At 41.0% G+C, this 22,178-nt stretch overlaps 1 long non-coding RNA gene across 1 annotated transcript in view; it reads right to left on the bottom strand.

The window, feature by feature from the left end:
- The window catches only part of LOC141808866 (uncharacterized), a 59,432-nt gene extending 45,201 nt beyond the window's left edge, over window positions 1-14,231 (bottom strand). Inside the window, exons 1-3 of the long non-coding RNA XR_012599933.1 lie at window positions 14,106-14,231; window positions 13,054-13,220; window positions 10,233-10,403 (exon numbers count right to left, since the gene is read on the bottom strand). This is a non-coding gene — a long non-coding RNA (uncharacterized LOC141808866). The remainder of the gene's footprint in view (window positions 1-10,232; window positions 10,404-13,053; window positions 13,221-14,105) is intronic.
- Between the last annotated feature and the right edge of the window lie 7,947 nt (window positions 14,232-22,178).

Genomic DNA, 22,178 nt, shown 5'->3' with positions numbered 1-22,178 from the left:
CGAGCCTGTGTATTACCGTAACAGTGAAGCACCGCAATTTTTTTCCTGTTTCCCGACATTACCTTCCCTAGCAATCGAGAAACAGATTTCATCAGATTGTCTGGGAATTCTGTCTCCCCGGATTAGACCCTAGTACTTAGGTCCTGGAGACTGTTTGTAACTTAAAATCAGCTGTCTGGCTATTTATGTGATAGCCTTGTACATAGTGTTTTGGTATTTAAACTAGCCTTCGAAGGAGAAAAGGCTGAAGTCACTGATGTAACGTTGAGTGAAAAGTGAAGGGCCACTTTCTTTGCACCTGCAGCACCTGTTATCAATGCCAAACCAGCTTCTACCCTAGCATCCTGAAAACAAAAACGATCTGGTTGCCCTTAGGAGCAGAGCTAAGAGATGGTTTTCCCTGATATTTCCAACTTTCACTTTGTTGATTTCATCAACAGCTGCTTTCACCATCTTAAGGTGAAATCCACAGGAAGAACAGGTCCATTATCAAAAGCATCAAAGCCCCTGAGGTGAAGAAACAACAATAGCATGAGGTTCGTTAACAGCAGAGCACCAACAAGCCACTACCTGTTGTGAAATGCGAAAAGATAAAATGTGACCTCTCCAGAGGCAGCAGCACCACAACCCATTACAACCAAACTGAATTATTTGACTCCGGCTCTGTTTGATCAAAGGCAGAGCCGGCCATCATCTCCTGTTCATCTTCCCTACAGAATGGCAGCGTGCCCTGTCATCGTACTTATCTCTGTGATGCATCCGTTTTCCCACAGACACCCTCTGCAGCACAGCCCACTCTGCCCCCACAGCTCAGATACATACTGTATAAACACATGCTGCTTATCGTCTGAGGGGGTCGTGATTGAAGCTCTGAGCGCTCAGAATACATCAACCTGTTCTGATTGAACTGAACCATTCACAGATCTGAAGATTCATGTGCCTCTCATTCCTGATGAATGACAAAAAATCAGCCATGAAATCAGGGAAGATGTGAAGAGAAACATTTTCTATGGCGTAGATGATTTCAGTAAATAAGAATCCCTCATACTGGCAGATTTGGGCCTTGAGTAGCTCTTGATTTAGCTTAAGTTTCAAGCACAGGGCTGCATTGTACCCAACCAAACAAAAGTGAGTTTATTATTTTTCTAACAAGCTTTCTAGCTTTATTTTTTGTTATTTGCTGTTTTGTCTGTTGTCTATTTTTAATGTTTTGATTCAGACTTCAGTGCAAAAAGCCCCAGGGGCTACATGATGATTATCTCAGTGAAAACTGAGTTGATGTTTCTCTTTCTTTTAATGGAAACAACCTCTCACAGCTAGTATCTCAGTGTTTTTGATATAGCTCTATTAATGAACACTGAGTAGCAAACAGATCATTTCTGTGAGTGCACTCAGTGACCTTAAGCAAACTCAAGTCTTGTCCCTGGGGTTAGAGGGTAAAAAAGCATCATAAGAGTGTTTGAACATGAGCAATACCTTTGGGAAACTGCCCACTCTTGCTGCATTCCTTGCAGAGAGAGTTCAAGGCGATACTTGATTCCTTTTTATCAGTTGTAATCTTTCCTTTGAAAAGACTCATCTTACACACATGCACCCACAGACCCGCATCCTTGAAACTCTGAGTCACACTGTGTGGAAATCCCCGCAGGAGATGTCTCAACCCTGTGGGTTAGCTTCCTCTGGAGCAGTCCAGCCTGTCCCCCGAGAGTCTGACAGCGATAGCTGTCTAAGAGAACAGGAAAGCACTTAGCCTCCTGAGGAGTCTCTTCAATGCTGCTGCTTTTCCCCACAGAGTGAGAGCGGTGACACCGGACGCCACAGTGTCAGACACACTCTGCTTTACAGTCGCAGTGATATGTTCAAGGTTCTGGTCTGGGGTCAGGGTCAGGAGAGGTCACAGGAGGGGGAGAGCCTGGAGGGGGTCAGAGGTCAGACTTTGATTCTGGTGGCAGACCAGCCTCGGGCGGCGGTTTGATGAGGAAGTCCAGGTGTGAGACAGACGGGTGGCGAGAGGCATGGCTAGAGTTACTACTGCTGGCAAGGTGGCATATGGATGCTTACAGATCTGAAAGTGCATCCAGGAGTGGGAGTTACAACCCACTGTGCTTTTGATCACTTCACAGGCTGCATTTTGAGAGAGTGGGACCTGCTGAGAGCTTTTAGCCACACACAGAAAGCCGAAAGCAGAGAGTGAAAGCCCAGGTAGGCTTTGAGAAATAAAGGAGGAGGCGCAGCAGGTTCAGGAAACATAAGGAGAGTGTTTCTTTGAGATTTATTTGTAGATTTTTGATATGAAAGTGTAACTAAAAGGACAAAACCCGAGTCCTCCTTTGACCTTAACCCTGGATTAGAAAAAAAAGTTTCACGAAGTTGTGGTACAGAACTTTGCTCTCCAAAACAAAGTGTTTTATGTGTTTTTATTCAGTCTGTGGTTTTATTTTCCACACATCTGAACTCTAATGCAATGGTTGTTTGGAGGTTGGAATGATCACTCAGTTCCCAAAAAAGAGGACACAAGGGGTCAGCCCAATGTCCAAAGAAGAGGACTGGAATCCAGCCAAAACGATAACACACTATGAAGCAGTGAAGAGACATCATCACTGTACCTCATCTCTGAGGAGTCCACGATGGGATTTTTCCACCACTAAGAGCAGATATACTCTGCAGGGGAAAAGGGAGTGAAAGGGAGTGAAGTTTCACAAATCATTGCTATAAAGACTGCGGACTCCAAGGTTACCCAACCGAGTGGCCGTTGAAGAGACCACAGCAGCTGAGTGGAGGAGGATTAGGGAAAAAAGGATTGAAAAGGAAGGGAGGACAGAGTGAGAGAGGTGAGTGGAACAGCCGTGTGTTCATACCTCCCTCTGACCTCCTGTTCTGCACCGTCAACGAGCAGTAATCCACGGAGGATGAAGATGCAGGGAGTGGCTGGATGGGCAGAATAAAAAAACGGGCTGTGACAGGAGTGTTTTCAGAGTGATGAGAGAGGTCTGATTTGTTTGGCATGGTTACAGCAGAAAATGTTTATGGGGGCTCTTCTGAAGGGATTATAAAAGTGATTCATCATCCTTCCTGCGGTGTGAGGACGATGGAGGTACACCCACCCTGGTCCTGTTCTAACAGAAAACTTTTTAATGGACAAACTGTTCATGCGTTCAAAATGGATTACAGGTCAATGCTAAAGTTTGAATATTCTATAAAGCTATCACTGGGGAAATCAGCTGTACTGAACTTCTATGAAGTGAGATTCAATTGTAGAGACCCTTTAAGGATGGGTCTTTGAGTAGATGAGAGAAAAAAGTATTGTACCATTTGTTTTCCATTTGGATTTTCCTGTTTCTGACATTTTTTGACTGGGTGGGTCCCATTGCAGCAAAACCAAAACAAACTAAGTGAATATAACTGAGTAAGTTTATATTTCCTGTGTGCCATGAGGGATGGACAACATGCTTGAGAAAGTGGATTCAAGAAATGTTCTCTTCTCCCTCTTGTCAATATTGCACAAGATTCTGGAGAATTGATGCAGCCTGTATAAACCAAGTGTTGGGTATGAGAAACTTCATGCTACTTTACACTTCCGTTCTTGAGAATTTCATATCATTATTGCTATTTGTTCCAAGCTCATTTAACCAGGGGTGTTGGGAATTTTATTTATTTCAATTTCAAACGGTCACATTTTAATAAGCTGATGAATCCAATGAAATTGTAAAAGTAACTCCTGAAGCTTCTTGAGTGCAAATTTGAAAGTAGTTTCTGTGCTTAAAATTATGTATTTTCACTAGTGCCGTCGGGAAATTTAAAAATCGCATTTTAATCTCATATCTGTTTAAGGTCCCAAAATAGAAAATCTGAATTCTAGGACATTGCAAAAATGTAGTGCATGACTAATCAAACAACTACACAAAGAAGAGAACATTTGTGAATCCACAATTTTTTTCAACCAGCCAATATTAAGATGTCTATGTTTGCCACCATTGGCAGTCTGCCAGAGCTTCAATCAAAATCATGCTCGTAAACTACTGTGGGTGAGAGCGGCTTGCTCTTTGGATGAGAGCTCAGCATGGATATGAGGAGAAGATGTGAGATGACAGAGACACAGCAAGACGCTGCAAGCCAGAAAAGTTCAGGCAGCTCAACCTCAAACTGAGGATCTGACGCAGTAGTTCAGAGAGAAAAAGCGGGGAGAGCGTGAGAAAAGACATTGGAGATCATGGAGAGGATCAAAGGATGGAGTGCTTAAGATGAACAAAAAAAGTATGTTTTGCCTGTTTTTTTAAATCAAAAACAGGAAGAGAGACATAAAAGAAGAGTTCAGTCTTCTTAGGTAGTTTTGGTGTTAACACAGTCATAGAAAGCAATATTATTTGTGTCTTGAAAGATCGTTTAAGATGCTCTAGAGATGGCTAGCAGTGAATGAGTTAATCCTGTTTTTGTAATGCATTAATTTGCGGTTTAATTAATTAATCTAATAAACGTGTTGAGATGACAGCCCTTGTTTTCACACTATTAAAGTTTGCTTTCTGGAGGACTATGCGTTTGAAGTGGATTGCAGCGCAGGATCCCTCTAAGTTGTGATGAAATTACTCTCAACAAGGTGTTTTGATGCAAATGAATGGCTACCAGATCTTCATTTTAACACTACTAGAGCTAAATATTATTCGAGAAGATAAAAAAGGATATGTTTTTGGGGGGAAGTGTGAACAACCCACATAGTTTTTCTGGGATTTTTAAGTTTCCTCTTCTCAGTTTCTATTCAGATATGAATAAGCATCTCATCAGCTGTGCGTTACTCGGCTTTTCTTAGACTCTGCCACAGGGTTGTTCCCAGGCCTCTGACTGCTCTGGTCATCTCTGTCAAACTGGATCTTCTTTTTCAGAAAACTGCAACATTTTTTTTTTTTAAAGTGGCCTTCATCTTGTTTGGCTTCATGAGGAACATGCATTATTCCATCAAGACATATAAAACTGACAATTATCATTGGCCAGACATCTTTTTTCACAGACTGTAATCATACAGAGTCACGTTTTAAAAAAGGAGGATAACGCTGGGTTGAAAAGGCAAGATAAAAAAAAAACTAGTTGGAGTTTATGAAAAGATGCATGGTTTTCACTTTCAAATGAATATGAAACATATGGAGTCAAGTTTTCTCTGCACGATATGGTGACACTAAAATAAATGTAACTCATTTGGATATAAATATTCACAGAGATTTTTACATAAGCAGTCCTTATCTGGAGTGCGGCAGCTCATTAAACTGCAGATTACTCTGTTGAGTCTGGAGATTGGAAAGAAATGTCTTCATGTTGATAAATGTTAATTGATCTTCCCTTCACCGTGGCAAATTCTTAATTTCCGTGGCATTGCCCTTTAAGGAGGCTGCACTCTCCAGAGAACAGCTTCTGAGTCAGTACTTCATCTCCTGTACAGACACGAGCGGTCGCCCTCTTCGCCACTTATTGAGTCTGAATGGCACACATGCTTCATTTATTCTGTTTTCTCTCTGTCTTTAATATCCTCAACCTCCTCTCCCAGCCCAGTGCGCAGCAGCATCCTGTGTTCTTCCCCAGTCAAGCCAGTAGTGACGGGTTTTTGTAAACAAACAATGATGTCCAGTTTGATTTATAATCCAATGAGAGCTGGCAGGCTTGACTGTTCCCCATTTTGCATCATCGAGCTCTCGTAGCAAAAAAGATTATCTCTGGCTGACTTTGCTTCTCTTTTTACCCTTTTCTTGTTTTTTATGTCTCTCTGCTCTCTCCTCTGCTGCTCTGGAGGCTCTCCCCTGAGGACCACTTAAAAGTGCACAAAACCCCTACGTCCCTTCAAACTGTGCCTGTGCTCGTTATTTTGAATACTCATGAACAAAAAGACTATTTTTTTAGCCTGATTGCGTGCATCTGATTTCACTTGTCAAATATGATTATGTGCACTTGTGTACAGCTTGTGTACACATTGACCTAGAGGGGGAGAACAAGCCAACAAGTTATGAAATGACCAAAAATAACCCAGAGGAAGATAAATTCCCCTCAGAGAGAGTCAAGATGAGTGCGCTGGCATAATCAGGCTTCAAAGTGTAACTTTAATGATATACTTTAAACATTTTCAGCCCAAGTACAGTCAATTCTGATGCCAATACTGCAGTTCTTAAAGGGGCATGCAGCCCCTTGCGGTATTCAGGTCTTTTTTTAAGGTCCTCTGACTCAACTTGAACTCAAGCACTGATAAATTAGAAAAATGCTTTTGTGGTAAACAAATGCTAGAAAGGTAAACAAATCAGATCAAACAGATTTAAAGCAGTATCAAGAAGACCCTCTTTCAATAGGCAGGTATAGCTCAAGTATTATGGTCCGCTCCTTGTGAGTAATCTAAATATTATATTAAGACCAAAAGGTAAACTCAAGTTATGAAAAGTGAGGCTGCAGTTTCATGTTTTTCCACTTAAGATTTTCCCAACAGAAGCTAAATATCCCCAATTAGTAGGGATGTTCGATACCACTTTTTTTAGACTTATATCCGTACCAGCACTTCGTCTTGAGTACACACCAATACCGATACTAGTACTTTCAGTACAGAAAATTTAAATTCACAGTGACACATCATTTTGATCCAAGACAGTACAGTTACTCCACCGTTAAGTCGAAAATAAAATACCAACAACTCTCTCTGAGTTTGCATTTTGTTTTTATGACCTCCGGTCTAAGAATATGCGACAATGCTGAAGTACTAAAATCTACTGTTTCTGTTGGGGCTGGCTCCAGGAGTACCAGAAGTCACATACACACCAAGCCAAAAAAAGCCGTTTTCACAGAAGAAATTAACGTATTCACAGCCTGGTTCTAAAAACATCTCCTGTCTGAATCGCTGGCTTTACTATCAGCACATACTGTACAGGGGTGATTTTTTTTCTAACTCGACGGTTCAGAGGATGTTAAGATCGTGAGCTCGCCCAGTCAGAGGCACAGCTCAAGCCATGTGACCAACCGGCGCCCTCTAGCTGTACCCAAAGCCATTGCCAATACCAATATGGCAGCGATTCCAAATGTGCTTCATTTTTCCATTTCAGAAACAGACAGGTGATGTCAGGGAGACTACTTCTATGCTTTATACAGTCAATGAACCTGACGCATTTTTGCCGCCGTGTTAAACCACAGCAAGTAGCGCCAACTACTGGCAAGGAGGGCTTGCTCGACATAAGACTTTTCTGAGTTGAGCTTTAGCCTTTGCGAGTAGTGATACTTTGAAAAAAAGGCTGGTATGTGCCCAATACCGGAAACCAGAACTCACCCATCCTTACAAATTAGAGCCCATATTTAATGCACTAAACCAATTATTTACTTATTAATCTATTTATTTATTTATTTATTCCTGTGGATATTTATTGGATTATTCTCACATTCATCATCAGTTCTGATAATGATGAGGCTCAGAGCAGCATTGGGGGTGTGGCTAATTTCACTGATAAACAGGCCTGTTTGCCAAAAGGCTCAAGGCTCCACAGCTCCAACTCTTCACCTGATTCTTGGTTATTCATACATGAGCCAGAGTCAGCATTTGAACTGTGGTAACCACCTTTAGTCTTAGTAACGCCCCTTCAGAAATGGATGTGTGCTGTCACTGAGATTTTTTAATGTCTTTGATTTAAACATGGATGAAAAATAAATGAAAATGGAGACTTTTTATTTTTTGTCCTTTTTTTCTTCATACTTTAGGTTGCACACTCTCACGTGATGGTACACTTAGTGATTTAGGGATGTACTTTATGGGTGAGTGGGTGGATGTTTGCACATTATTCTAAGGGGTTTAGTGCATCACTACAGAAATCAATCATTTTGTTTGCATGGTAAACAGCTTCATATGGCTCTCCTTTTACTTCTGCCCGACTTGGTCTAACATTCATGTGGATTTGCACACAATCCTCCCAAGCCTCTGACTTCGTGTTTTCACATGCAGTTAGCTCTAACCCTTTAATTTACGTCCATTCTTCACATGCATTTCCCCAGCAATAGCTCACTGAAGCCTTGCGTTGTCATGTGCTTCACAAAGTTATATGGGGCTGTTAAGCTGGACCAGGCTACAGACATGGAGGCTTTATGAGAGGTGTGCTGTGTGCAAGCATCTGTTACATCATGGAGTCTGTGGAAGTGCTGTGGGAAAAATTAAAATGATTGAGGGGATGAGATTAAACTGGCTACTTTTTGAAGGGCATCTTTACAATCTCATGGGGGCGGAGTGGACTGTGCTTTATGGAGGAGGATGTCAGGAAACTTTGGAGTAGATTCCAAAACATGCAGCATAATTCCAACTTTCTACAAATCCAACAAGAAAACATCCCCACCAACATTTCATCCATCTAAAGAATGCACAAAACCTGGACATATGTTCTCAAAGCACTCGAATGTTACATGTTTCGACCCCCTCGAGCACAAACCTCCATGCTGATGTAGTAACTCTTCAAAGAACAGTCTCCCACAAATTAACTTTTTGCTCTGGTTTGAGTTAAATTCACTATGAAATACAGTCACCAGCTGTCTTGAAAAAATCAAGTCTTTCTGCTTGATGATATATCTTTGAAGCTCTTCTCAAAGATTCATAGCCTTACTTGAGAGTTATGTGTTTGGCAGTCACACATTATTGACAGAAAGGATAAAACAGTTTGGGTTTTGGCGTCGTTATGGACATCCAATTTCTGTTGAGGATCAAAACATGTAATGCGACTCATTGTGTCTCCATTAGAGGACAGCACAGTTTTTCTAATGCTGACAACTGTATTTTGTCATTTCCAAGCAGAATAGGTAATGCTTCCATTTGCTGATTTCTAAGTCTCACAAGGTCCCCTGGTAATACCACTGCTGTGCATAAATAGGGCATGCAACCATGAAAAATAAAAGCAGCTTTTGTGGAAATAGACAAATAAAAAAAAGAATTAGCCCAGTATTTCTGGGAACTGTTTTCATTTTCAGGGAAAATTTGTATCTGTGTTGTTTTTGTCAGCATCAAAAGAAATGGAAGATGAAGAAGTCAGAATTCAGGAAGTTGGGTATATTCTTGTAATACTCCAGGTTTGTGCATTTTATAAGATCAGCAGTATCTAATATTTCAGGATGTGGCTTTAAAACAAATTAAAAGCTGTGTGTTGTTTTCTCAGTGTGTGAGCATCATCAGGGAGTAGTGACCGTTTAAGAGCCAGCGTGGGCGAGCTGCTGCACACTGGCCTAATTCTCTCCATTACGATGTACAGTAAAAGTACCTTTGCAGCGGTAAAAAAGAATAAACGCCTCAGTTCTCCAGTATATAAATGCAATATATGGGCTGGCTGGTATTTCCCAGAGGGCAGGTTGGTCAGCTTGACCTCTGTTAAAGCTTCCGTTTCTGTCACCAGCAGCCTGACTGAAATAAATTGGCTTTGGTCTCTATGGGGGAGTTTGCTGTTGCTGCAGACCTGAGGCCTTATTGGTACAGCCGCAGTCTCACCAGGGAGGTCTTTGTGTGCGTGTGTGAGTGTGTGTGTGTAACCCTGACCCCACAAAAGGTGTTTGTATGAATTGGCATGACCTGGGAGACAACTACAGTGTGTACATGTGCGTCCATCTCTGTGTGTGTGAGTGAGAATGTGTTTGGTTGTTTGTGTTGGTCTCGTTTGAAAGGAGAACTTGAAGTGACCTTGACCTCTGTGTCAGCAGCTTTATATGAATTTGTTTGTAACTGTGAACGTAAGTGTGTGTGTGCAATGACCACTTAATACTGTGTGTGGGAGTAAAGAGGGGGTTTGTTCAGGAAGCGTGACTGAAAGATTGCAAAACGTGAGCAACTGCCCACACATCCTCAGGTTTCTTCACTCTGGGTGCGGCGGTGCAGATATGCAGAGAATAAAGACTAAACCTGCGTCATAAAACTAAATTAGTCCCATGTTTCAGCCATAGACTACTGTGCATTGCATGCTTGACATTTAGAGTGCTGACAGGTACTATTCTCCTGAAATGCATCACACACAATGAAAGCAAGGTTCAGCTCAAAGGTAGAGAAGAAGAAAGTGATGATACATGTGAGTGCACATTAGTCATATCATGCCAATAGGTTACTAGCTACATATCCTCGATCCCACAGATAAAGCATTTTTAATCATCATTTGTATGGAATGATATCTGAATTGGAATCATGATCTGAAATTAAACTGATCTAAAATCTTCACATCCTCAAAAACTCCTTCATAGTCTGTGTCTGTGCACCTCACCTGAGCAGAATGAGATGAGAGCATCATTTCCATGATGTGTGAAGACCAGGGACTGGATAATCAGGTTTGCTTAAAGCTTTTGTCTTCATGAAGGGGATTTCTGTGACTCTGTGCTTGGTTACACTTCCACCTGGACGTGGATGACGGTCACAAATGAATGGTCATGGCAGGCTGGAATATAAAGAGTTGAATTTTTAAGAGGTTAAAAACAATTTCAGAGCAAATAAATTCAGTTTCAAAACATTGAGATCACGCCTTTCAAATTCAGCACAATAATTCAAACATAGTTTCCAGTGGAACAAATCTCAGATTTGTTCATGCAATTATGAAATCACTCAAAACAACCAAGTTTATTCATCAAATGACAGAATTGAGCCATTCTGACCAAGTAGGTGGGAGTTTGTGGTTGACTTATCTATTGAGTAGGGATGCACAGATCCCATTCTGGTATCGGGTATCGACCCTGATACAGCCCCTTAAAGTGATACTCCGGGATGGAACAAGTTGGGTCCTATCACAAGGTTTAGGGCAGAAATTACCCCTACAGCAGTGTTTTTGTGCAGCAGAAGCCCAGGGCGCACGCACCAAACACCTCCTCTCTGCTCGTCTGCCGGTTTTCTCTGCACTCAGACGGGGCCATATTTTACTTGACCAAAAACACAAATAAACTGACTCCCACCAAAAGACTCTGATATCGGTCTGCATTCACGCTTTATTTAGAGAATTTTCAGCGCGTTACTTTCACACAAAATCACCGCAAAATAAGGCTCTAGTTCTCATCGTGTCTCTTCGTCCTGGCAGACTACCTGCGTTTGTTTATATCTGGCACGCCGTGCGTGCGGACTGATACACCAAGCGGAGAGCGCCTCGTAGCCAGCTGTGGCTCTGCAGCGGAGGTAGCGCCGTTTTACGACATAATGTGAACTAGAGCCTTATTAGCAATGATGGTTCTCCCTTTCTTTTGTCTGAAGAGGACTTTAGACTGGCACCAACATACATGAACTTTATGTGTTGATTGGAGAAGAATCTGGAAGGAAGTGACGCTATTTTAGATTTTAGGTCAGTCCAGGTTTTTACTCAGCCTGAGCAGTACTGTATGTTTTTCTTCAGGTTTACAGTGGTGAAGCAGGATGCAAGAACTCCACATTTAGCAATTTATTTTTCCCTGGAAAATACATCAGCAAAGCAGTGCAAACGTGCAGAATGATTGTGGATGTCGTCTCTCCTTAAAATCTATTTTGAAGTCTGAAGTTCACACGCGAACAATGCTCAGCAGATGGAAAATGGATTTTTGGAGTGTATGTCCTTTGTCAGAATAATAGCTGGCTTCACAACAAGCCCCAAAAGTATGTCTATATCATCATCAGTGCCAGCCAACAGGTTTCAATATTGAGCTTTAGCTTTATGTAGACAATACGTTTCGGGAAAATGTGGCAGGAATCCACTGACTGCTCATTCAGATCCATCAATCTGGACCAAAATGCTGGTCGACAAACCACCAGACTCACCACATGAAATTCAAAGTCCTTTTACTGTTTTCCTTTATCTGAATTTCACCCCATATGGATGTTGTTTTCTTCCGGTAAATACAAGAGAAAATGATTATAATCAGGAGGAAAAGCCTGAGTAAACAAGAGAGCTAGTAGAGGAAAAAACACAGACACAGAATAAACAAGTGAGAGCTCAACTGTAACTCCGTCTTGGATGACCAACTGATGTATTTTCAAGCGAGTCAGATAAGATAAGAATGTTCTCAGACTAATTGGGGGAAATTTGCTGTGGGGAGAAAGATAAATATGAAGTCATTCCAAATAATGCTTGGAGAAATAAAGAAAACCTGTGAAATCCTCAGAGAGCTGTACAAAGTTGTTCAGGCTGAGAGGTTGCTGATCTTCACTGTCATTATTCAGCACTTTAAAGTCAGGATGCTGGGGTACCTTTCAACACAGACGAGAGGCTGCGAGGTGCAGACACACCGAATGCCAACTGTAGACTTCAGCCATGTGAGGGGAATCTAAATTAGGCAAATGTGATTCACCTCATCTTTACCCCATCTGGCACCAGCCCGAGTGTGAGAGACAAAGGCTGGAGAGAAAACACACAGCTAGAGGAGAGAGCGTGAGTGTTTGTGCGTGTGTGTTTGGGGGTAACAGGAAAGTTTGGAGTAATGATTTGTTGTGTGGGAGCAGCAGTCTAATCCTATCTTTTGTCATGCCTCATTACAATACCTATACTTCCTGTATATCTGTGTGCGTGTGAGTTTCCACGTTATTCATGCTACTGTATGCATATTTATCACAGGGACAGTCATAGGGCCAGATGGTGGAGCTCCACAGTGCATCTGGCCTGTCATCACATGCTAGACTGCAATGACTAGACTCTCTGTGGTGCAACAGTGTTCAGGGTCAGTCACTGTTAGCAGCACTGCTAACGCAGAATGGATCTTTTGGATTTTTACCCACACAAAGGATGTTTTTAAAACTTCATTAAGCTTAAGACATTAAGTTGTACCATGCGACTGTGAAGTAGAGCGTATTTATGGACGCTGCTTGGTATAATTTAAAATGCTTTATGAGTTTCAAACAATTGGCTGTGCATACATATAGTTGGGTAATATAAATTTATGTTTTTTTTAATCCTTTTAATTCCTATTTGTTTGTAGCAGCATTATTCCTTTGGTGAAGTCAAAATAAACCTTTTGAAAGCATAAATACAGCTGAATGCAGGCTTAAGTCTATGAATGTGGAGACCGAAACAAGTCACTACTTCACTTAGATACAAGCATGAAATAACAGAGCATGTGCACTGGATGGTAACTTACAAATCCTTTAGTTCTCCACTGCAGTAAGGACGACAGGGTGGATCACGGTGATGGTGGATGGGCTAATGGACAAGAGGCTCCAAGATGGCGGCATCAGTCCAGAACAAAGTAGTAATTGATGGAAGACGTCCAACTTCCAGCAGGTCCAGAGAGAGCTTCCTGGTACACTGTAAAGGTTAAAAAAATCTATCACTCTCATGTCACTCATTTTAAAAAAGCTCCAGAGTAACATTTTGCATCAGTTGCACTAGTTTGCTTTACCTCTCTTTTAGGTACACTAGCACAAAATTTTGATGAATCCAAATTTTCTATTGCATTGTTTTTAATACCATAAGGTCACCTTTTTATGGCTCTCCAAAACCTCCATATAGTGTAAAACGTTTTTATACAAGAAATAGATTTTAGAGAAATGCCACTTTATATTTGAAGCACAATTCAATAATAAATACAAAGTGTTTTAAGTGCTTCACTGAGCTAAAATTGAACAGTTCAAGCTAAAATATTAAGAAAACTGACACATTTCCAACTTAAACTGCCTGTGCTTCATTAAAATGATTTGACATTTAATCCATTTTTCTTCATGAGGAGAATTTCTGATTTAAATCTCTTTTAGGTGTAATTCAAAGATTTATCTAACAATAACAATGGAGTTTAAAATAAATACTGACCACACAGAGGAAAAAAAGGGCACGTTTGCTTGTGCTGACGTCATACATGTATATAAACCTGCCTGGAAACTGCAAACGAAGTCTGTTTTCACCCGGGAAGAGACAGGCGCACCAGCGCGACGTAGAAAAAATGTCAGTTAGACTCTGTAAAACTTCCGTTGCACTCTGTAGCTCTAAAAGCTTCTTTCATTCTCATATTAAGACCATATAAGCTCCAAAAAAGCGTACAACACTAACACATACTAACAGCACACAGCAGCAAAAACTGATACCACAGTGAATTATACATGCTAATTCCGCTAGCATGCTAACGCGCTAACAACGCTTAGCAAATCAAGTTCAAACGTACTGCAGCCTGTTGAAGCAGTAAAGGACAGTACTCACAAAGTTTGTGCCTTGTGTAAGCTTCAATTAGTCCGTGACTCGTCGAAAAACTCCGCATTTACCAATGTATTTCATTAGACGAACTTCTGCGGGTTCATTCTTCCCGCTCTGTCAGTGCGAAGTGGCTCTCCTCGTCTGGTAATTATGTCCCGCCCCTCTACCGTTCCGATAGGCTGAAGGATTATGAACAACCAATAAAATTGGCGAAAAGAAAAGATTGACATCTCAACATCACTTGAGTTTGGCTGTTACCTGACAACGCTGCTCAAATCCACAGATCATCATTTCTACCATGAAATGAAATCAAGCTTATGCTGAAGTCTCTTTTCTAACCTATTATAAACTTTTTCTGTTCTAAATATTTGAATGAACTTATTTAACTCTGCGTGCATTTTTATGAGATTATCTTTACCTATTCTTTATCTATTTGTTATCATTTTAATCTTACAGTACTGGTGTTACATTACTAAATTTGATTTAAAAAAATCTACATGAAGGCTATGATTATTTCTTTTTTCTTTTTAAGAATTCCAGTTTTCAGTCTTCACTACACAAAAGGCACAATATCATTTCAAGATGTATTCATTCTCATATCAAAAAATGGTAGCCAAAACCAGAATTGTTGTGCTTGGTAGTAAATAAGAGCGTCTGAAGATGTTGAGAACTGCCTTTGAAATATAAGACAGAACTGGACCAGATTGGTTGATATTGGCAGCTGTTGCCCCCAGCTGAAGGAAAAATCAAACTATCTAATTGGGCAAGTTTAGAAGTGGAAGTTTATTGATAGCTTGCAACACAGTTTAATCCTCCTTCAGAAAATTTGAGACAAAGTGGGAGTGAGTTGTATGAGGCTGCTTCAACCATTTGTAGGTAAGTCTAAGGAAGTGTCCTAATAAAAGCCCTTAAAAAGGTCTATGTTTTGTTAGTATTATGTGTTGAGTAACAATGAAACATCAGTTAAATAATTTCTCTCTGTATGGACTCCTCTTGGAAACAATGAGTGCACATGAGTACCACCTCAAGCTGAATAAATGACCTAAAAATGGAAGTTCAGTCTAATGTTTATAATCTCTGCAATAATGAGCCTTACTTTTCTTGCTCTGATGCTCTGAAACCAAACCAATAAGTGCAAATTCCTGCATTTTTCATTTGCCTCTTGAGAGGAAAATTGGCACTAAATGTGATTCTGTTACATATTCTCCGCTAGAGTCGATGCTTGTCTCCAGCTGTGACCTCTTATGAAACAGTAGAACGCAAAGACATCATTAAGACTACAAAAAGCTTAATTATTAATGCTTTCAAAGACTGTGGCTCATTGTATGTGATTTAACCATCTTTGATTTCCTTTTTGCAGAAAACTAAAGTTAGAGCAATGAGTGTAAATGCTCAGATTTTTTTCTAATGTATAATGTTTAAAAACAGTCACAGAGTGCATTTTCATGATATGTTTCTTTGCTGTTTCCGAATACTGTTTGCTTTAGATTTCAGATAAGACTAAAGAGGAAGTAGATACACATGGGAACATTAGGTCATAGCTGTAAACACTCAATAATTGTAATTACTGTTATTCTTGGACCAGTCAAACATTTGATTGTTTCAGGGTACAGAAGATGAAAGCTTTACAGTACTTTTGTCCTGTTAAAGGTCACTCAGTGATTAATGAGTAAATGTATTTTCAGTTCATGCTGAGAATGTTGGAAAATCAGTATGAAAAGGTTAGTTTGTGTCACTCTTACATTATGAGGTCCTGATAAATGCGAGATAATTAATAACAGCTCACTGAGCCAGTTAACAAGATGATTTATCAGTCGAGTTATGTCAAACATGAAAACACTGCTTTTACTTTTTTTTAAGTTATCACAGAATAATCATATTTCCTGATCACATAAACAAACTAGTCACAGTTTTCATCTGCCTTGAGTTTAACCTTGTGAAATGCTCCACAAAGAACAAGAAATCAAGAAATCAACTCTGGCCTTGCTGACCTTTGAACCTTCAGGTGATTATTGGTGCATCAAGTTTTACATAAATCCAAACCAACATTAGAGCATCTCTTTATTTTTTTTAATGTAATCCTTGATTCTAGTGCTTTTAAAGGTGCAGTGTACTTTTTAGTGACATCGAACGATCAGATTTTAAAACGAGTCCATCTGTTGCTAAAACATCAACAAATACACCTCAGACTGTCAAATGCAAAAGAAAAGTCTCAAACATAGAAACAGTTAGAAAGTAGAAATACTAGAAAAGTAATCAGTGCAGTTTGACGCAATTAAACACAACAATGGAAACATTGCACCTTTACCTGTCAAGCAGAAAACAGCCAACTTTGGCGTCGAACTTCAGACCCAACAATTTCATTGATGACTCCCAGTTTGGAAACTCTACGCCGATGTTTACACACCTTTTAGTCATTATCTGTCCCAGTTTTACTTCATTTCCTTGTGATATTTTTCTATCAAAAATGTGATGGATTTACATCTATGTCATGCATGTTTGTGAATTTCCATCATAAAATACTCTCAATATGAATTCTTTTGTACAAAACAACACATATACTCTCCTCTTTCTTCTCCTTACACAACAACAACAACAACAACCGCTGTCTTCTTCTACACCTGACTTTCAGGCAGATTTCAGGACTGGCGGCCAGGCTTGTATTGAAAACCATGTTTCACTCCCCCAAAATCTGCTGGAGACAAACATGGCTGTTTTCTAAGTCTGCGTCCATGGACGGGATCTGTGGTTAATGTAAATATAAACTATATAACTTTTATGGGATTATTGGACACATATTTTAAGATACTTCACTTGCATAAACATGGTATCCCATTTCAGCTGCTTCTAGTCATTGAAATGCTGCAGACTTCTACGTTTTGCACCTTTAAATCAAAATGCAACACAATAACACCATCCCCGAATGTTCCTGCAGTGAATCATTGTGTTCTTCCATAACAAACTTTCCCTCATTTTGGTAACATCCCAGTCTCCCATCCCTTTGCAATTTGCAGTATCATATTATGGCCCCCTTCTCGTGCCATAGAATCACCTCTCCAAGGTCAGACCTGAGCTCTGCTCTCATAATTACCACTGAGGGTAATTAGTTTCCACAGCCCAAGGTCTCTGGCGCCCCTCAGCACACCTTTACTCTGTCACCTGGGCCCCGCCAGGAAAAATGAACGGCTGCCTATGCCGGGTCGACTGGGCCCACATGATCTATAATAAGGTCTCCTTTGGAGTGGAGCTGGATTTGTGATCGTGTGTGTGTGTGTATGTGTGTGTCTGCATCAAGGAACATTACCAGGGAACTTAATTATGTCTCTTTCTTTTCCAAAGACAGTATCACAATGTCAATGTTGGGGGAAAATCATTAGCCTTCACACAGTTAATGAAAGTCAGAGATTAAGTCAGGCGTTGTAAAGAGAGGGGTATTATTCAGCCCAAAGACTCAGGCCATCATTAATAAACTTTTCCTCCTCTTTTTTTTTCTTTCCAGCCACATGTGGGCACTTTAGTGTGTGTTGATACTGTTTTTCTCCTTCAGCAACTTTAGGGAATAAAAACTTTTGCGCCAGCTGCTGCTGTATTTCCAGACATGTGAACATACCAGACATAAATTAAGGACACTGGGGGAGTTTGTATTAGTTGACAAAACAACACCGCAAGAGATTTCTTCAGCTCTCAACACATGGAGGAAGATGCATAAATATAGTAATGCTGACTCTTGTCTTATCCCCGCAGTGTCTTTGAGAATCCTCCCAGGAGGATAAACTCCGACCGAGCCAGTCCGTTCTGCTGAAACAGGCCGTAATACACCTGTAATTCCTGCTGTCTCCATGGAGACTCCCAATGTGTTGACTTCAGCTCTTTCCCTCCCTCCCTCTCCTCCATGCCGTCGCCATCTCTCACCTGCACTGTTCTGAGTTTCACAGCACGGATTCGGCTCACTTCCATCATCCAGATCCCATCTGCCCTGTTCTCACCTCATCACAGCAGAAACAAGACTGTGCATGACTAGCACATGCCAACACACACATGCACACACACATTTCCCCTCCTTCCTCTAATGTCCACCACCATCTGTGTCTATTGCCATCAGCTCTAATGTTGCATCATAAGAAGCTGCTCGTTTCTGCACATGCAGACAGTAATTTTGACTCTGTCACGTCCTCGCTTTCCTCCTTCCTCCCTACGGCCTCGCCGCTCTCGTTCTCTTCCTGTCTCCCTCCATTAAGTCAGTTAGAGCTGGCAGGACACCTCGTAAAGAGCCAGTGATTAAGAAGAAAAGTATACACAAACTTTGTTTAAGCTTCTGAAGAGCTTTGCGAGGTATCGACTGCCCTTCCTCTGCAACCTTATAGCAGTTTGAGGCGGCTAAGAGTGAGGCATTGATCCTGAGCGGCACGGTCTGTCTCTGGATCAATGGCGAGGCACAGAGAACACAGTCCTCCAGAGGTCAAGGCCAGATCCTGTGGACACTCTAAGGTCAGGAGTAGTTCTGCCAATACGTGTCAGTCAGGAGCCTCACAAGAGTAAAGCCTGCCTCTCCTGTGAGGCTAATGCTCACCCAACCTACAGGAATACACACTTCAACACAGAACATACGACCTGCCAGAGCTGCAGATCGTTACTCTGTTTGGCTGCCTGAGCCCAAGCTGGTTGGAGCGATACCCTCCTGCAGCGGCCATTAAAAACGCCAATAGCTTCCTAATCAACATCAAGCTATTACACATTATGCATACAGTTGGGTATTGACTTGGGGAGAGGAATTTTTCCTGTGGAAATATCCAGGACATAAGATCAATGGAGCGATTCAAGGGGGCACTCTTGCATTAGAGTGCGTCGCTCTTTAATTATCTCCAGTGCAGATGGGTCTAACGAGGGGAAGGACTCTTAATTGAGAGGGGGAGGTTTGGCGGGGGAGGGGTTGATGAACCTTGGAGACACTTGGCGGCAGCATGCCCCGGCTTGCCGAGGCCAAACCCTCATTTCTGAGCAGGCAGTGAGTGTCTCACCCCGTCTGAGTGAACCTGTGGTACGATCCATGCGTGTCAATAAAGCTTAGGAGGCGAGGAGGAGACTGGTTCACTCAGTATTTTTCTGCAAGTGTTGTATTTACCCCAATCTACCTGAAGGACAGTGATTCTGCACCAGACCGTCTACTTCTGGGAGGATTTTGACTCGTGTTTTAAAAATTTTATAGATGAAGCTGCTGTAAACCATTATTTCTTAGAGCCATTTCCTGACAAACCATGATATTTTTTTTTTCCTTCTTTTTTTGATGTAATAAATTATGGGCTTAGAGTTTCAAACAAGGGATGTTACCAAAGCAATTTTTCATCCTAAAAATAAAAATAAAGTTACAAGAAATAAATCATACCCATGGTAGAGGTTGCTGAAAACTACAACACCTGTCGCCCAGATTTTTACACTTAACCTTAGCTTCCTTATTTCAACTTTTTCAATTGTGATGAGTAGATCTAAACCTATAAATGAGTCAAAACATATTTTCAGGGTTGAGGTAAAAGCTGTACACCATCCGGGACTCATCATCACCTCATCGCAGAGATCTCCTTCCACTGATTTTTTTTCCCTGATAAAACAACATTTTAATTAAAGCATGGCAGCCCGTGCTTAATTAACACCTACTTACTGTTCCTAGCATGAATTTTCACAGATTTCCAGCTTCCACATTCTCCCCAAAAAATTCACACTGTGACCAATTAGGCAGTCTGATTTCTGCGGAAAGGATTTTCAACCCCAGGCAGAGTTCTCTAATAAGGAGACATGTGCAACAAAGGACCTGACTGTGATGTATTCAGTGATTATTGAAGTGGACTGGCGTGTGTGGTATTCTGATTAGAAGACAGCTTGAGTTTAGAGGATCACTCTGCAAATGCTTCACAGATCATCTCGCGACACGTAAGAGTTAAATTACTTTGTTTTAATTAAATCATTTTGCAGTATTGATTGAAAAGCCACCGCTCACAAATTGGGCAAAGAAAAGTTTTCAAAGTGATGATAGGAATATGCAGTTATGTGCTAACCATGACAAGTGTGCATGACAGCTACTGGTGGGAGGAGAATCAAAGAAACCCTGGTGCGCTCGCTTTTTGGGCTGCAAGATTCAGTTTCTCTTTTTGATATCAGAGTAAAAAAAGCTAAAACTTTTTTTTGATTCAAAGCGCGACTGAGGGACTTTGAAGGAATAAAAGAAGCCAAACTACAAAAGCTCTGGGTACCAGTTATTTTCCTTTTTAACTAGCTAGCAACAATAGTCTTCTTCCTCTGCCCCCACTGCTGAATATTTGCTTCATTTTGCATGAAAAAGTATCCGTACATCCAGATAAGTGGTGACTTTAAGATCAAATGTCAAGACCTTGGGTGTTAGATCATCATACTTTCCTGTTTTAATCCAAAGAAGAAAAACAAAGTTGGTCAGTGTGATGTTTTGTCTTTAGAAACCCCATTCTGAGGTAAAATGTGGTGTTTAATTCACGTCATGTCTACACGTAGCCGGATATTTGGGAAACCATATATATTTTCATACGTTTAGGCATCTAAAAACTGGTGCTTTCTGTTGATTAAGTAAATGAATCAATTAATTAATAATTAATTTCAAAATTTTAAATTAATTAATCGAATTAATCACATTTTAATCTCATATCTGCTTAAGGTCCCCAAATAAAGAATCTGAATTCTAGGACATTACAAAATTGTAGTGCATGAGTAATCAAATGAATACACAGAGAAGAGAAGATTTGCAAATCCACAATTTCTTTCAACTGGCCAGTATGAAAATGTCCATGTTCGCTGCCATTGACGTCTATAGACGCCAATTCGATTGCAATTGTTCACTGCGCATATAGAAGTAAATAATGTTTTTCAGCAGGGGAGGCGGGGTCTGGCGGGGTCTGACGGAGCTTGTCAATGAAAATCCTGCTCGTACACTACTGTGGGTGAGAGCAGTGCGCCCTTTGGATGAGAGCTCAGCATGGATATGAGGAGAAGATGTGAGATGACAGAGACATAGCGAGACGCTGCAAGTCAGAAACGTTCAGGCAGCTCACGCTTCAACTGAGGATGTGTCGCGGTAGTTCAGAGAGACAGAGCGGCGCGATTGTGGGAAAAGACGTCGGAGATCATGGAGAGGATCAAAGGATGGAGCACTCGAGATGAACACGATCCAAAATGTGGTTTTGTCTGTGTTTTGGATCAAAAACAAGAAGAGAGACATAAAAGAAGAGAGTCCACTCTTCTTAGGTTTTGGTTTTGGTTTTGGTGTTTACATTGTCATAGAAAACTATTTTTTGGGTCTTGAAAGATCGTTCAAGATTCTCTGAAAATGGCTGGCAGCCAATGAGTTAATCATGTAAATTTTTAAAACGCATTAAGTTGCGGTGTAATTAATTAGTCTAAATAATGGGTTACAGTGACAGCCAAATTGAAAATGATGTTTTCTGGAAACTCCAGCCGAAATGAAGGTTTTTGTAAAAACTCTAGTTTCATGGTTTCGTATAAATGCCAATTAACCGAGTTTTCGATTCCCAAAGGTCATTGATTAGTGGCAAAGGCTCATTTTGATTGGCAGGCACCAGTTTCATGTCTGAAAAACATGGCCAAATATGGGTTTGGCATGCCTCAAGCTGCACTTATCAGTGGATATGCCCGCTGCGTGTGGATGAAAGTATTTTTAAAAACAAATGAGAGGGGGATATTGGTTTTTGAAAGGCCCTAACTGTGTTAGTGTTGCCTTCAATTCTTAAAAAGATGAAACCATTTTCTTCCCAGTCAGAAAGTCATGGTGCTGAACTGGACTCCCCCCCTCCCTCCTCATCCTCTCGTCTGGACCGCCATATGCTGCTGGTGCTGTTGTTGTACTAAAGTTGTGCAGGAAAGTGCTGCTCCAGCAGTGTTGCGACTCGAGGCAGGAAGCAGTAAGCCAGCACTGGAGAAGCTGCAGGAGCTCATGCATTGATCAGCAGCTGTTCCCTCCACGTCTACTTCATCTCCATATGTTTTTCTCTGGCTATTTATTCCATTTTTAATCTTCTTCTTTATTTCTCTACGCCTCCT

This window comes from Halichoeres trimaculatus, unplaced genomic scaffold (genome assembly GCF_033239565.1).
Source record: "Halichoeres trimaculatus isolate MK-OKI-2021-1 unplaced genomic scaffold, fHalTri1.1 fHalTri1_scaffold_19, whole genome shotgun sequence".
Taxonomy (NCBI): domain Eukaryota; kingdom Metazoa; phylum Chordata; class Actinopteri; order Labriformes; family Labridae; genus Halichoeres; species Halichoeres trimaculatus.
This window is presented reverse-complemented; position numbering and strand designations above follow the sequence as displayed.